This window comes from Mustela putorius, unplaced genomic scaffold (genome assembly GCF_011764305.1).
Source record: "Mustela putorius furo isolate JIRA1106 unplaced genomic scaffold, ASM1176430v1.1 tig00003909_pilon_pilon_pilon, whole genome shotgun sequence".
Lineage (NCBI taxonomy): Eukaryota > Metazoa > Chordata > Mammalia > Carnivora > Mustelidae > Mustela > Mustela putorius.
In genome coordinates this window covers 39209494-39227054 of record NW_025422057.1, presented here as the reverse complement: position 1 = coordinate 39227054, position 17561 = coordinate 39209494, and the positions used below count along the sequence as shown (strand labels likewise).

General features: G+C 36.6%; 1 protein-coding gene across 4 annotated transcripts in view; it reads left to right on the top strand.

The window, feature by feature from the left end:
- The window catches only part of MARCHF8 (membrane associated ring-CH-type finger 8), a 129591-nt gene that overhangs the window by 289 nt on the left and 111741 nt on the right, over positions 1-17561 (top strand). The window contains exon 1 of one of the 4 annotated variants that reach the window (XM_004765873.3): positions 8-406. The exons of the other annotated variants lie outside the window; for them this stretch is intronic. The gene's annotated coding sequence lies outside the window, so the exon portion shown is untranslated. Of the gene's footprint in view, positions 1-7; positions 407-17561 lie in introns of those variants that run through there. 4 annotated transcript variants of the gene reach the window in all.

The following is a 17561-nucleotide window of genomic DNA, read 5'->3' as shown; positions in this document are numbered from 1 at the left end:
GGGTGGGCGGGGGCGGCCGCCGAGGCCAGGGCTCTGCAGCGCCTTGGGTCGCGGCTCTGGCGTGGAGTCGGCGGAAAGGCGGCATCGACCCCGGGTTATGGGCCCTTCTGTTCCGGCTGCTCGAGGCTGCCCCTGGGAACGGGCCGAGCCCGGGGCTGCAGGATCCGTCGGGCGCTTAGGGTGTGGGGCTGCCAGCGTGGAGTCTCGGTTGAAGTGGCCGGCCCACGCGGGCTGTGAGACCTTGGGCAAGTCAGCCTCAGCCGTGGCCCTGGCCCTGGCCCAGGCCTGAGTTTTCACATCTGTAACGAACGTCGGGCTAGGTGATCTGTGAGGAGCTTCCACTTCTGACGTGTGCGGTCTGGAGAAAGACCTGCATACTTTGGAAACTGCCAGAGGGAAAGTTTAGGTAGATACCTGTCTTTTAATTGCTAAGTTCCTGTATTTAAATTTTTCATCTGACACGATCTGGCTTCTTGTTCACGTGGGTGAAGTTTCTAATAGAAAACTTACTATACAAAGTCATAATGGTTTATGCTGCTGCTCCCCCCCCCCCCCAGGTTTTTCTGATGCAACGAAACCTTTCTTAGAACCTCTTCTGAAGCCCAGTTAGTTAGAAAAAAAAAAAAAAGAAACTGGAAACCTTTGTCTGCCTCTCTGTCTTCCTGTTCCACTGCAATACCCCAAAGGGCCCCCAGGGATCACAGGTTGAAAAGCACTGTTACACTGTTGAGGAAGTGTTCTGTGTTTGTTAGATTTAATAGGCTCTGGAAGATGAATCTTTTGCTTATGTGGAGTTTTCTATTATTTTTCCTTCAATTTTGTTCGGCCGTGCGTCGTATAGTTAGACAATTGGTATATTTCGCATATAGACGTGGGAAAGGCCCCCAAATTTCCGATGGACCTTTCTGTTTTCCATCTTTGCTTGCGTTCCCGGCCCAAGGGGTGTAAGTGTATGCTTATAATAGACCTAGTGCTCCTTATTAACCTACTCGCTCAGGTATGGAACAGGATGGAAGACTTTTTGTAAGACTTTTATTTAGGCCCAACTGAATGGATTAGGACATTAACTCTGAAAAATATATAAGTAAGTAATATATAAGTAAGAATACATGACTTACATCGATAGAGTCGTGTAATAACATGAACATACTACAAATTTTGAAATTCTGGATTTTGAGAGAACTGGGTTTAGGTGAAGAGGACGTCCTGTTTCATATTGTGGTCTGTAGACCAAAAATTATTAGGATGATTTTTTTTTAAGTTAAGAGAAATTGCTTAGTTTCCTGGTTGTTTTTGAAGTTTAGGGTTGATAAGAGATTTACTGAAACTTGAAGTTTGATATTGAAAGAGAAAACCATAGTTTTTTGCAGCTTGTCCACTTGGTGCTTCTGTGAGGTGAGCCAGGATTGGAGGTTGAAAGTACTATGAATGGAACCCAAGGAGATCTATGGAATATGTTTTCTCTTTTCTTTTCCTTTTTTTTTTTTTTAAGATTTTATTTATTTGACTGAGAGACCAGAGAGGGAACACAAACAGGGAGGGAGGAGTAGGAGAGGGAGAAGCAGTCTTCCCTCTGAGCAGGGATCCCAATGCGGGCCTTGACCCCAGGACCCTGGGATCATGACCAGACCTGGAGGTAGCCACTTAACAACTGAGCCACCCAGGTACCTCCTTTTCTCTGTTCAAAGTAGACTTACTTCCTTAATCTTTGGTGTAGGTTTAGGTACGTCACATATTTTCTTTACATCTCAGTTTCTGCTACAAAGTGAGGAAATTGGATTGATTACTACTCAGTTTTTTGGCTTTAGATTACTAGATAAAATACAGATAACCTAGTTTAAATTTGAATTTTAGATGAATAGTGAAAAAGTTTTTAGTATAAATATTGCATAAGGCATGCATTAGTAAAAAATATCCATTGTTTATCTGAAATTCAAGTTTAACTGGGCTTACTGTATTTTTATTTGCTGAATCTGGTGACCCTACTTCAACATTTTTGTCTTTAAATTAGCTTTAGGAAGGAATTATAGATGCATAGACAGGAAGGAATTTATTCACTCAAGACACCCTATTACCAGCAGTAGTGTCTACTTCTTGAAGAACAGCTCTGTTTCATTTGTGGTTGCACCATGAAGCAATTCCTTTTCTACCATAGGCACATAATGTTTAGGTTTGTACTTTTGGTGGTAAACTATTTTTTAAAATTTTTAAATTAAAAAAAGATTTATTTATTTATTTTAGAGAGAACTTGAGCAAGCACAGGAGGAGGGTGGGGCAGAGGTAGAGGGAGAGAGTGTCTGCTGAGTGTCCATGCTGAGCCTGGAGTCTGACTAGGGACTCCATCTCATGACCCTGAGACCGTGACCTGAGCGGAAACTGGGAGTCAGTTGCTCAACCATCTGTGCCACCAAGGTTCCCTGGTAAGCAATTTAAATACCTGAAAGAAAAAAAAAAGTTGCTTAAATTTCTAAAAGTAACAAATTTGGGTCAGGAAATGGTATGTACTATTTTTTTTTCTATAGAAGATGAAACTCTACCTGTCCTCCAGTTATATTATTGACTTTAAGATATGTTCTAAGGTAGTTGACTGTTCTAATGGTAAATAATCTTTCACGAAGTTGTTATACCTATGATTTGGTCCCGTGTGAATATGGAAAATAATCAATGTATGCAGTATAAACATTTTATATTTTATTTTACTATTTTTTAAACTCCTAGTGCATGCTGGTATATATATTTTAAGATTATTTGTTTATTTATTTGACATACAGAGATCACAAGTAGGCAGAGAGGCAGGCAGAGAGAGAGAAGGAAGCAGGCTCCCTGCTGAGCAGAGAGCCCACTGCGGGGCTCCATCCCAGGACCCTGAGATAATGACCTGAGCCGAAGGCAGAGGCTTTAACCCACTGAGCCACCCAGGCACCCCTAAACATTTTATATTTTAACCGACCACTGTTCATCTTGTATTTGCTATATCTTGAAGAATTTCAGTGTTGAAATTCCTTTCCAAGGGGTATAGTTTTTAATTTTTTATAATTTTTGAGAGTTTTAAAGAAAACTAGGCCAAATCTTTTACTCACGTCTCTCCGAAATTCCCGAATTTTATTTAAAATTCATTCATTCATTCAATAGTCAACAAAAAATTGAGTGTCTTTTATGAGCCAGGCTCTTGTAATCAGTGTTACAGATCTTCAGGTGCTTATCTTTGACAGAGGAGTTAAATCACATGCATTCTAGGGATAATGTGATGAGGGCCTTGAATTAATACAAATACCGTGGAAATTGAGAGGAGAATGAGAACCCATCAGTTGAAAGATTGAATGGCAGAACATCCTAGAGGAGGTGGTATGTAATCTAGATCATTGTGATAAATGTTGGGTCAGGAAGACAAGCTTACAGAAAGGTATGAAGAAGCAGGAAAAGGCAGGGGATCCATATTCTCATTTACACAAAGCATACACTTTTTTGGGTTAAAAGTAATTGATAATATTGTTTATATGTAGTTTTTGGTTCACTAATACTCTTCATCTGCATTAAGTATATTGGAATGAAATTTCTTCAGTGTGTATATTAGAGAGATCTTCAGATGTCAGTGTAGCTCTCTGAAAAAATATTTATGAAATATGTTACACATACAAAAATGTGTAATTTGCATATATAAAGCTTAAAAATAGAATATTATCACACCATTGAAACCTGATTAGACACCCCTTTTCCTTTCCTTTGGAAGTAAGCATGTACTGAATTCTATCATTTCTTTGCTTTTCTTCATAAACTTATTTTATGTGTATACTACTCCCCCAAACATTGTTTACTTTTATATGTTTTTGAACCTTATATAAATGGGATCATACTATGTGTATTTTTTTGAGACTTTTCCACTTAGGTTACAATGTTTCATTCATGTTTTTCCCCCACTAACGTTCCACCCGTGTTTTTACGAAGTTTAAGGATTTCACTGAGGTAAACAGCTAGGATTGGGGTTGCTGCTCGTAGGGTATGGGTATCTGTAATTTCCTAAATATTGCCAAGTTACTTTCTGTTGTGGTTGTGCTGTTTTAGTTTCCTCCCTTCAGTGTATGAGAGTTCCTGTTGCTCTCCTGTCTATATGCTGTCTTTTATTTGGTATGAGCAAATCATATACCTAATAAGAAAAGTCTAGTATCTAGAGCATGTAAAGAAGACTTACAGCTCAACAATAAAAGGAACAGGAACTCATTTTAAAAACAAAGGATTTGAATGGACATTTCTTCAGACAAGATGTACAAATGGCCCATAAGCACCTGAAAAGAAGCTTGATTTCATTAGCCACCAGGGAAATGCAAATGAATACCACAATGAAATAACCATGTCATACCCACAGGGATGGATGTAGTCAAAAAGATAATAGCAAGTGTTGAGGAGTTAGTGGAGAAATGAGAGTCTTCATGCAGTGTTATGAGGAATGCAAGGTGATGGAACTACTTTGGGAAACAGTCTGGTACTTCCTCAAACAGCTGAACATAGGGATTGCAAGTGGCAGAGCAACTATACTCCTAGGTTTATACCCAAAGAAAAATTCAAATATATATTCACACCAAAACTTGTACGCAGATGTTCAGTGTCAATATTCATAATAGCCAAAAAATAGAAACAAATGTATGCCAGTTGATAAATGGATAAATAAAATGTGGTTTGTATATACAGGGAAATATTACTCAGCCATAGAAGGAATGAAGTACAGATTCATGCTACAACATAAATAGATGAACCTTGAAAACATGATGCTAAATGATAAAAGTCACAAAAGGCCACATATTATATGGTTACATTTATACAAAATTTCCAGAATACACAAATGTATACAGTGAGAAAATATGTCAGTGATTGTCTAGAGCTGGGAGTTGGGTTGAGGATAGATGGGAGATTTGATAATCAGTATTGTTTCTTTTTAGGATGATGAAATGTCCTAAAATTGATTGTGCTGGTGGTTGCACAATTCTGTGAATATGTGAAAAACCATTGAACTGAACACCTAAGAGAAGGGAGGATATTAAAACAAAACAAAACACACAAAAGGTTGCTATGTTGTGAGCAGCCCTATGCAGAGACCTGTGTGGTGAGGGAGCAAGACTTTCCCATAGCCATCTGAGTGAGCTTAGAAGCAAATTCCTTCTTCCTCCCTTTTATACAGAGCCAAGCCTTTAGATGATCCCATAACCCCGCCAGCAGTTTTGACTGCAGCCTTGTGACAGACCATGAGCCAGAGGTACCCATTTTAGCTGTCTAGATTGCTGACCCATAATAATTGTTAGATAGTAAATGGTCATTGTTTTAAATGAGTCTTGAGGTAATTTGTTATGCACAACAAATAATACATGGGCAGTAGCATTGCATTATGGGTTGCCTTTCATTTGGTGTTATGGAAAGCCATGATGGTTAAATTAATATACTATAATTGACTCTTCGTTTTATTTATCATTTTGTTAACCACGACTCATGACCAAGAGTTAGTAATATATTTCTTGAGATATTCTCTAAATTATTGGGGGGTGAAGAGAATTTATGCTTAGAATATTTTCAATTTGTTTTATTATAATTTAAAAATTTTATAATCCTATGTGCTGCATTATGAATCTTTATCAGCCACGGCAGGCCACTTCCAGATCATATAGCAGTACAGACTATTTCTCATATTTTCATGATCTTCTGGTAACTCTTTTATATTTAGAAGTTATGGATGGTATTAATATATTTTAGGCAGATTTATTTTATTATTTATGACTTTAGCATAGCACTTAGAAAATAGTTACTGAGGGAAAAACCACAGTTCCCTACAGCCTCATTCTATTGAAACCATATGAAAGGAAGGTAAAGTTTTTTTTTCTTTGCCTTTGAATATTTCTGTATTTCAGTTGAAGAAAGATTGACTCTGTGGATAAGGAACTTGTGGGTTTTGAAATTTGATTTGATTTTATTTATTTTTTTTTTTTTTAAAGATTTTATTTATTCATTTGACAGAGAGAAATCACAAGTAGGCAGAGAGGCAGGCAGAGAGAGAGAGAGAGGAGGAAGCAGGCTCCCTGCTGAGCAGAGAGCCCGATGCGGGACTCGATCCCAGGACCCTGAGATCATGACCTGAGCTGAAGGCAGCGGCCTAACCACTGAGCCACCCAGGCGCCCCTGAAATTTGATTTTAAAAATGAAGACATGTTTAAAAAGGTTTTAAGGATTCTCTTTGTCCTTTATTTTTTCTATCTTTTAAAAAGTATAAAAGATGTATATTTATTAATATACAAAGATATCAGTAAAGTGTTGTTATATGAAGAAAAGCAGGCCATAGAAGTTTTCTCCTAGAAGTTTTATAGTTTATATATTTAGGTCTGTAATCTATTTTTAGGGGTTAATAGTATATGTATGAGATAGGGATCTCATCAAGGGATTCCTTGATGAATACACAGTTGATTTGGTATCATTAGTTGAAAAGATTATCCTTTCCATATTGCATTTGTTGTCCTTTATTCCTTGCCCATTGCATTACCTTGCCATTTTATGTTGGGAGTCAACGGGTGAGATATATGTGGATCTATTTCTGGACTCACTCTTCTGTTGGTTTATAAGTCTGTCCCTATGTCAGTACCATACTGCCTTTCTTACTGTAGCTTTATGTGTAGTTTGAAATTGGTTAGTATGAATTCTTTACCTTTGTTCTTTATTTTCAAAGATCTGTTTCAAGAACTGTTTTTAATTTTGTAGTGTACATGTCATGGACATATTTTGTCAAGTTTGTATCTTAATATTTTATGGTTTTTGATGTTACAAATGGGATTAAAAATCATTTCCTACTTATTCATTGCTCATATGTAGAAGTACAGTTTTTTGTATTCCCTTAGTATCTGGTAGCCTTTCTAAATTCCCGTGCTACTGCTAGTAATCTTTTGGTTACGTTTTAAGAATTTTCTACGTAATGTGATCATTGAATAAAGACAGTTTTATTTCTTCCTTTCCAGTCAGGATGCCATTTCTTCCTTCCTGCCTGCCTGCCTTCTTTTTTTCCTTCTTAATTTCTTTCTTTGACCTACTGCATTGGCTAACAACTCAAATCCAACATTATGATAGAAGTGGAAAGCAGATAATCATGTGTTATTCTCAGTCTGAGGGAGAAAGGATTGAGTCTTAAGAATGATACAGTAAGTACTAAATATAAACATTTTCAAATGTTAAATTAGACTTAATAAAAATTAAAAACTTCTGCACTTTAAAAGACTGCCTTTTTAAAAAAAAGATTTTATTTATTTATTTGACAGAGATCACAAGTAGGCAGAGAGGCAGGCAAAAGGAGAGGAAGGGAAGCAGGCTCCCTGCTGAGCAGAGAGCCCAATGCAGCACTTGATCCCAGGACTCTGGGATCATGACCTGAGCTGAAGGCAGAGGCTTTAACCCACTAAGCCATCCAGGTGCCCAAAAGACTGCTTTGAATGAGAACAAATATTTGCAATTCATATATCTGACAAAGGACTTTTATCCAATATTTATAAGGAACCTCTATAAATCATTAAAAGGCAGACAACCCAAATTATAAAATTGGTAAAAGATTTCGATAGACACTTCACAAAAGAAGATATTTGAATTCACAGAAGCACATTTAAAATTCTCAATATATTCAGTAATTTAGGGAAATGCAAAGCAAATCAAAATTATAAAGAACTCTTTGCCTATAAGAGTGATTACAATTGAAGAGATTGACTTTATTAAGGGCTGGTGAAAATGTAGAACAACCAGAACTTACATGAATTGCTAGTAGGAGTGTATGATGATAACAGACAGTGTGGAAAACAGCGTGGCAGTTTCCTGTTAGCTTGAACATGCGTTTACGGGATGATCCAGCGATTCCACTCCTAGTTATAAAATAAAACATTACATCACAAATGATTTACACCCAAATGTTCAGAGATCAAAAATAGCCCAAATGTCCATCAGTAATTGCACATTGGAACACTATTCCACAGGAAAAAAGGAACTGCTGATACTATCACGGCACGTAATCGAGAAAACATTTTGCTGAGCAAAAGAAGCCAGACACAAAAGAGTACATACCGTATAATTCCATTCAATTCATCTTAGGGCCAACAAAACTAATCTATAATAAAGCAGATTAGTGATTGCCTTGGGCCAGAGTGGGAGGAATTGACTACAGAGGAGCAAGAGGGAATTTTTTGCAGTAATAGAAATGTTCTGTTTGAATTTTAATTGGTTAGTCGCTACACTGTGTTTTTGTCAAAACTTCCAACATTACATGGGTATTTTATGTAAATTGTGACTCAATACAGTTGATTTAAAAAATCAAGGGTGTGGGGTGCCTGGGTGGCTCAGTGGGTTAACCTCTGCCTTCGGCTCAGGTCATGATGCCAGGGTCCTGGGAAGGAGCCCCGCATTGGGCTCTCTGCTCAGGAGGGAGCCTGCTTCCTCCTCTCTCTCTGCCTGCCTCTCTGCCTACTTGTGTTCTCTGTCTATCAAATAAATAAATAAAAATTTTAAAAAACCGCAAGGGTGTAAATAGCATTTATATAATAAGCACAGATGTTTTATATAGAGTAATTCTGTGTAAAATTTTTAAATGTATGTGTACACACATGCATAGGAAATGTTTGAAAGGATGTTCAGCAAATTGTTGCTGATTATGTCTAGATGGTGAAATTTTAGGTGTTTTAAAAGAATGATTGGACTTTCCTATATTATTTCCCATAATATTTCCTATATTATTTGGACATTTCCTATATGATTTCCTATATTATTTATAATATTTCCTATATTTTTTTCAAGGAACATGTCTTAACAAAAGCAAAATATTTCTTTTTTTTTGTTATCTGGAAGTTTTATTCCTTGATGTTTTCATCTTTTAAATATTGAATAAGCACTATAATAATTATGAAATATGTTTAGATCTTAAATACTTTTATTCTTTAATCACCCCTGATTAGGAACAAAGCCTTCCGTTATCTTTGATGCCCCTTGGTCCTCCTCTCACCCCATTTTTTTTTTTACCTCTCCACAGACATAACTGATGCCCTAAATTTGTGTTTATTATTTCCTTGTTATTTTTAATAGTTGTATCACATTTGCCTCCCTAAGCTGTGTTCTTTCAGTCTTCACACTGTTGAACTTAGTAACTAGAATCAAACTGCGTGTATACTTTCATCACTTGCTTTTTTATCCCACATAATACGAGACTTAAGAGAGACACCCTTATTTCTGTATGTGGTTGTAGTCCACTGATATGTAATTGTTGTATTGCATTACATTATATGAGTATTCCCTAATTTGATCTTTGTACTCTTGGTGAATAATTGGGTTGTTAGTTTTTTTCCTGTTATGAGCAGTAGTTATGTGAAATTTTTTAAAGTTTATTTATTAGATTTTGGTAATCTCTACACCCATGGTGGGCCTTGAAATCATGACCCTGAGATCAAGATCTGAGCTGAGATCAAGAGTTGGACACATAATTGACTGAGCTACCCCAGCATCCCTGATTTTTTCTCATTTGTCGGTATTGAAGTGCCTATTATCATATGTATGTCTTTGAACATTCATTGAAGTATTAGTATAGTATAGAGTCCTAAAGTGGTATTGTGTAGCCAAATGAGATTTAAATTGTGTAGTGGCAGTTGTTGCCCCAATTTTTTTTCACTCTGTATTTCCCCCTAATAATGTATAGGTACATTTTTTCCACTCCCTTGCGCATATTATCTGTTACCCATCTCTATATTTTTCTGTATTTTAAAATTAATGTTTAAGTTTTCATCAAAATACTTGGATATTGTTTAAAAATAATGAATACAAAGGGCTCATAATGAACACAGAGGCAATTTCTGTTTTCTCATTTCTAGGTAGTTACCTCCATGTTTCGTAATGCTTATGCATTACAAATGCATATTATATGCTTATGCATATTATACAAACACATTATAATGCATATACATACTTACCAGCTTTAGATTATACATTGCCTTCCTGTTACATGGATTTGGGAATCTTAAATTTTTTACTTTCCTCTTCTGCATTCCAGCTATGGTTATAACCCTATTTTTGTTGAAATAACAGTCAGTGACCACTTAACTATTTTTCTATAGAGCCAAGTAATAGTCTGTGGCTACTTTTTCTTTCTTATGTATCTTTTTAAAGTTACCTCATTTTTTTTAAAGATTTTATTTATTTATTTGAAAGGCAGAGATCACAAGTGGGCAGAGAGGCAGGCAGAGAGAGAGGAGGAAGCAGGCTCCATGCTGAGCCTGCTCCTCCTCTCCATGAGAGCCCGATGTGGGACTCGATCCCAGGACCCTGGGATCATGACCTGAGCTGAAGGCAGAGGCTTTAACCCACTGAGCCACCCAGGCGCCCCGTTACCTCATTTTTTTAGTGACACAACTTTTCATATACACGTTCTTAATTTTTACGAGATGCTCTTCTATATCATCTATTATATCTCTTCTGTTAATCTCTAATATTCTGGAGGTCTTTGCTCCTAGAGCCTTCCATAATCCTGATTTAATATGAACCTGAATTCTCTGGGCTTCCTGCTCAGTCACTGTGTGGAGACCTCTATCCTGGCCAGTTTCTCCAGAGAATCATCTGTTTTCTCATTGTCTATTAGTCTTGATAATTTAAACCCCTGCTCCTCAAAATGTATTCCATAAACCAGCCACATTAAGTATCATCTTAGAGCTTGTTAGGAAATTACAGAATCTCAGGCTGCATCCCAGATCTGCAACAAGATGATTTGTATGTGTTGAAAAATCTGAAAAATTTGAAAGCCTGGGGCTGTGCTATAGAGCGGTAACAGTAACAATAGGAACAACAAAATATTGTTATGCAAAATTTAACACAAGGTGGCTGTAACTCTTCCATCTGTAACTATGCCATCTGCCTCCAGGATGGCAGTTGAAGAGAGATCTGGCTGGAGGATCTCAATGAATATTTTTAAGGGACTAGAAGTGACAAATATTATTCTCCCCATATTATATTGGCTGGGAATCTGTCATATGGCCTCTCACATAATTGCAAGAGAGAGTGGAAAATGTAGTCTCTGGTTTGCCTGGGAACAGAAAGTTTGTAGTAGGTAAATAGCATTGACACTGTTTAGGTAGGTCATTCTGGTTCCCAAACTGTTTCATTCTTTTCCCCACACATAGAGCGCACTAATCCCCTATCCAACCAGTGATTGCCTTTGGTTCAAAGTACAGGATCTCTATGACTGGCTGTCAAGTCCACATCAGCCTTTCTTGTTAAAGTGAACTAAAGTGACCTATTTACTCCCTACCCCCTCCCTCAAATGTATTATAGTAAGAATACAACATGATTAGTAATCAATCCCATTTGGAAGGTGAAGCATAGAGAGACAGAAGTCACTCTTCTGTAACAGTTCCTTAATCCTTACGGATGGACATTATAAAGGAAGATTCCCATCCATGGAAGGAAAGGATATTTAAGTAGATTCTGATTTTGTTCCCAGGGACGAACTCTCACATTCTTTTTTCTTTATGGCTCCAGGCACCATCCTCTAGAAGGTTCTCACCCCACCCGCTTGTCTTATTTGGCCACATCCCATATCCAAGTTTGATGTTTGGAGCTTGCACTTCTTGGGTATTGTGAGTTTAGTCTTTTTGTAGAAGGTTGGACTACCAGAGATTGCTGTTAGGTCTTGAACAGTCACACTCCAAATCTGTTTTACAGTTTTCTGCCAGTGTGTTTCCCTTAGAAATTTAGCAGACTCATTATTCATTTGCTTCTAGTTAATCACAGTGCCAATAATCAAATTTGTTTTTGAGACATAGTTCTGAAGTCTATTCTATTTTTCTGCTTTCTTGCTTCGAGTCCTCTGTCTTGTTTTAGTGGAAGCCATCTGTAATGTCACACTATAATCTGATTTTCTCTGGGGCAATTTTTTTCTTGTAATATCCTGATAGAAATAGCTGGTAGTAACCAACACACCATCATTTTCAACTTCTAGCTTTTTCAAGACCCATAGAGGTTAAAGTTCACCAGGTGTGTGGTTTGTTTTCTGAATTAGAGCCATCAGCAGAGTTTCTAAATATTTTGCCTTTCATGACATGGATCATCATCATCATCCCATTCTCTATATGAAGTTCCTCATTGCCTACAAAGTGATGACTAAATAAATACAACTTATTTAGGTTTTTGTTACGATAGCACCCTACTTCTGGTAGAAGTGTCCGGGTGGGGAGGTGGTCAGGGACAAATTGTTTTATTTATAGACTTTTTTTTTTTTTTTTTTTAAATTTTATTTATTTATTTGACAGAGAGAAATCACAAGTAGATGGAGAGGCAGGCAGAGAGAGAGAGAGGGAAGCAGGCTCCCCGCTGAGCAGAGAGCCCGATGCGGGACTCGATCCCAGGACCCTGAGATCATGACCCGAGCTGAAAGCAGCGGCTTAACCCACTGAGCCACCCAGGCGCCCTATAGACTTTTATCGTATCTCTGTCTCTTAGCCTTTAGATTGTTTCCATTTGTAACCTGAAGCCTGAGCCCTGTGGTGGTTTTTTTCTTTTAAATAGGTAAATTAGTTCATTTTTAAAAAAATTTGTTTTGAGAGAGAGTGCATACACAAGAGATCACAAGTGGGGTGGGCAGGGATCCTGATGTGGGGCTTCATCCCAGAAGCCTGGGTTCGTGACCTCAGCTAAAGGTAGCTGGTTAACTGACTGAGCCACCCAGGTGCCCTGAATTAGTTCATTTTGTATCTTTATCCATCATTTCATGTATTTTACATTGTGGCCTTCTTCACCTTGCTAAATCATCAATTTAGCATTAATTAATTTAATTATTAATATTTTTATATTAATTTAATTACTAATGTTTCCATATTTTCTTCCTTCAAAAAACAAAAAACCCACTCCTTGGGTGCCCTCTCTATTTGTAGCCTTCTTATTTATACCTTTTTTCTTTATTTTTTACTAGTTTTTTGTCAGATATGTGCTTTGTAAATATTTTCTCTCGGTCTGTAGTATTTTTTTTCACCCTTCACAGAGCAAAATTTTTTATATTTATGAAATCTATAAATTGTCCTCTTGGGGATCATGACTCTGGTGTCAAGTTTCAGAGTTCTTTGTCTAGCCCTAAATCCTAGAGACTTTCTTCTATAATTTTTTTCTCCCTAAAAGTTTTATAGCTTTATATTATACATGTATTGAATTAATGTTTGTATTATGTATGAAACTTAGGTCAAGGCTCATTTTTTTTCCTGTTGCATTGGCACCATTTATTGAGAAGCTGTCTTTCTTCCATTGAATGGCTTTATCAAAAATTTTCTGGACATATTTGTGTGGATGTATCTATGGGTTCTCTATTCTGTTCCATTAAACTCTATGTCTGTCTCTCTGGCAATACCACACAGTCTTGATTATGGTAACTCTGTAATTAAAGTCTTATAATCAGTAGACTGATTTATCCCATTCTGTTTTTTTCTTTCAAAGGTATTTTGGCTATTGTGGGATTCTTTGGTTTTCCATATACATTTAAAAATAATCTTGTCTTTTTTTTTCTTTTCCTTCTCTCTTTTGCACAACACTGAGATCAAAAGTCGGAAGCTTGACTGACTGAGCCACCTAGGTGACCAAAAATAATCTTGTCTATGTATACAAAAAAATATTGATGAGATTTTGATAGGAATTATGTTAAGCTTGCATATCAGTTAGGAAAGAATAGACATCTTTACTTTGTTGAACTCCAGTCCGTGAATACACTATGTGTCTTTATATTATTAGTTCTCTGATTTCTTTCACCAGCATTCTGTGCTTTTTAGCATAAAAGATCTTTGTTTTATACCTAAGTATATAATTTTTTAATGATTGTGTTGTATTTATAATTTGTGTCCTTGTTTTAATTGATAGTATATACAAGTACAACTAATTTTAGTAAGCTTCTCTTATATCCTGCACATTGCTGAACTCACTTATTTTGGGAGTGTTTTGGTAGACTCCTTGGGAATTTTTATATAGACAGTCATGCCAGCTGCAAATAGGTGCAGTTTTATTTCTTAATTTCCAATCTGCATGCCTCTTATTTCCTTTTCTTGCCTTATTGCACTGGTTAGCACCACCAGCACCATATTAAATAAGAGTTGCCTTTTCCCCAGTCTTAGTGGGGAAAGCAAAAAGGTGTAGGTGTTTGTTTTTTGGTAGATGCTTTTTATCAAATTAAGGAAATTCCTTTTTCTTATTTTTCTGAGTTTATCATAAATGGTTGTTGAATTTCATCAAATGTTTTATCTGCATTCATTGATAGGAACATTCAATTTTATTTATTAGCTTTTTAACATTGTAGATTAACATTATAGATTTCAAAAGTGGACAGATCTTATATCCTTAGAATAAAGTTCATTTGGTCATGGTTTCTTTTTATATTTGCTAAATTCTGTTTGTGAATACTTTGTTAAAGTTCTCTTTTTCTTTTCTGTTGAGAGAACATTATGTAGCCATTTCATTCTTTTAGAGTATGTGTGCTAGTGATACTTTCTCTTAATTTACTTTTATCTCAGAATGTCTTGATTTCCCTTTCCTTTCTGAAAGGATATTTTTGTTGGATGTACATTTCTGAGGTGATATAGTTAGATAGTTATTTTCTTTCAGTCCTTGAAAAGTACTGTGTCTCTTCTTAATGGTCTCTTTGGGTTCTGATTAAATACTTGCTGTCATTTAAATGATTTTTCCCTTGTAGGTAAGGTGTTGTTGCTCTCTCACTGCTTTCATGATGTTTTCTTTGAGGTGTTCAGAAGTATGACTATGACATGTCTTGGTAAGGAGTTCTTTAAGTTTATCCTGTTTGGAGTTTGCTCAGAATCTTAAGTCTGTTAGTGTATAAATTACCTTCTGTGAAATTTGGGAATTTTCAGCCATTATTTCAAATGCTTTTTCAATTCAGTCCTCTGTGATGACATGAATATTGGCTCTTTAGTTACAGTCCCATAGGTCCCTGAAACACACACTCTCTCTCTCTCTCTTTTTTTCTTTCTTCTTCTTTTTTTAAGTTTTCTTTCTCTCTGTCATTCAGATTGGGTAGTTTCTCTTCTGTCTTCTGGTTCACTGACTCTTTTCTGATATTGAACCCATTTCTTGATTTTTATATTTTGATAATTATATTTTTCAGTTCTGAAATCGCCTTTTGGTTCTTCTTTGTATCCTGTATTTCCTTGCTGAGACTTTGTTTTTTGTTTGTTTGTTTGTTTTTTTACCAAGACACAGCTGTAATGGGGATGAAAATCCCTGCTGTTATTAAGCTTTCTCTAATACCGTCCTGATGAGAATATTGGGATGCTTTGTTACATCTTGGTGGGAGTTAAAGTCTAGTTTATCTTCTGTAGTTGCTGGACTGGGTGGGGTTGTAGCTGCAGTTTTTTTTCTGTGGTGTCTGGCTGGAGTAAGGTGTCTAAAAGTTTTACTGTCTTAAACTTTTTTTGTCTTTCTGGGCTGACCCTTTTCTGCTTGTTGAGTAGAAAGAGTTGGCTTTTCTTGAAGTTTTTTTTTTTTTTTTCAGTCTTTACTTCTTGATGTTTCTGAATTGCCAGTTCTTCATCTATAAGTTTGGGTTATATAAACAAAACACAAGGAACCTCGATACTGTATTGTTCTTTAAAGCCTGAGGTCCCTAGCTGATCTGCCTTCTTATCTGCCTTTCAGAGTCTTTATATATAATGTCTGCAGTTTTTAGCTGTACTTAGTGAGACAAGGAAAAACATGTTTACTCCATCTTCCCAGAAACATAAGCATTTCATTTTTAAAAGTAATTTTACCATCATTTTAATAGTTTTGATGGAAGAAGAATTAAACTTATGTTTAATCCATACTTTTATTACTTATTAATGTTTTAGTACATTTGTATGAATTAGGGAGATTACATATTTTGTTTGCTCAGTGCTTGTTTTGTACATGGCACACAGTATGTGGGAAGGCCTTTGAGAAATGATTGAGAGCATGAAACTCTGCTTTACTAAGATTTTTCAAAAACCTCCATTCTATAAATGAATCCCTTCTGTGTTACTCCCAGAAAGATTAGTTTGCTTTTAGGTGAATTTCTTGAGGGTAGCTGATGTAGAAGATGATACTTTAATACCATAACCTGATTTTTAGGTTAAAATGACATTTTTTGCCAGGAATACTGGCATAATATATCCTTTAAATTTATAGTTTATAAATTATAATTCTTATGCTATAATCTTTTGCATTTATCTTGATTTGTTAAAAAATAATTTAACTATATTCTCAGGAAGGATAACTTTTATATTAGATTCTGTCTAAGCATTAATATTTTCAAGAATTATTGGGGCGCCTGGGTGGCTCAGTGGGTTAAGCCGCTGCCTTCAGCTCAGGTCATGATCTCAGAGTCCTGGGATCGAGTCCCACATCAGGCTCTCTGCTCAGCAGGGAGCCTGCTTCCCTCTCTCTCTCTCTGCCAGCCTCTCTACCTACTTGTGATCTCTCTCTGTCAAATAAATAAATAAAATCTTTAAAAAAAAAAAAAGAATTATTGGAAGTCTTAAGTTTGTTAATTCAGTTGAGATACTGTTAGGAATGTTCTAGTACTTACCCAGGTAACATAGTAGTTAAGGATATGGGCCCTGGAGCCAGCTTCAGTTCTTATTGTATGGACTTGAGCGGAGGTTTACCATCCATATAGTGGAGATGATAACAGTTCTACTATTTCATAGGGTGGTTGTGACAACATGAAATCTGTTTTTTTTTTAACTTGTTAAGACTGAAATTTATTTTTTTTAAATGATAGAACTTTAAAGAAAATATGTCAATTCTGTTACATACATAGGATATTCTACAGTTTGGTATAGTTCTGAGAGCATTAGGCTTGTGAGTTAGGAAACCTGAGTTCCACTTCCTACTTTCCTGAGTAGCCACTTGACTCTGGTAAGCAAGCAAACTTGCTTTCTCTCTCTGCCTTACTTTACTCATTTATAAAAGTGGGCTTGGGAGGCGGCTGGGTGGGTCATTGCGTTGGGCCTCTGCCTTCAGCTTGGGTCATGATCTCGGGGTCCTAGGATTGGGTCCCACATTGGGCTCTCTGCTCAGCACAGAGCCTGCTAACCCCCTCTCTCTTTCTCTGCCAGCCTCTCTGTCTACTTGTGGTCTCTCTCTGTCAAATAAATAAAATCTTAAAAAAAAACAAAAACAAAAAACAAAAAACTGGGCTTGGGTTTGAACTGGTTGATCTCCAAGAGTCCTTCCAGTTCTTCCATTCTGGTTTTTTGTCTCCCACTGAATCATAATTGATCTAGCTATAACACAGTTCATGAGGAGAGCATATTTTACATCCTGGAGAAGAAAGAGAGAGAAAAAAAAAAAAAAGCTTGGAGTCAGGAGAAACAGTATGGGCTTACAGAAAACAGTAAGGACTGATACATTGATAGTTAGGTTTATTTCACTGATTCTAACCTAGGGAAGAAAGTAGTTGGAAGGGAAGGGCTCTTGATTCGGCATGATGGATGCATTTCTAATAGATACTCCTGTCCTAGCATTGAAATGGGCCATGTTAAGTGCCTCCTCACACTGGAAGGATA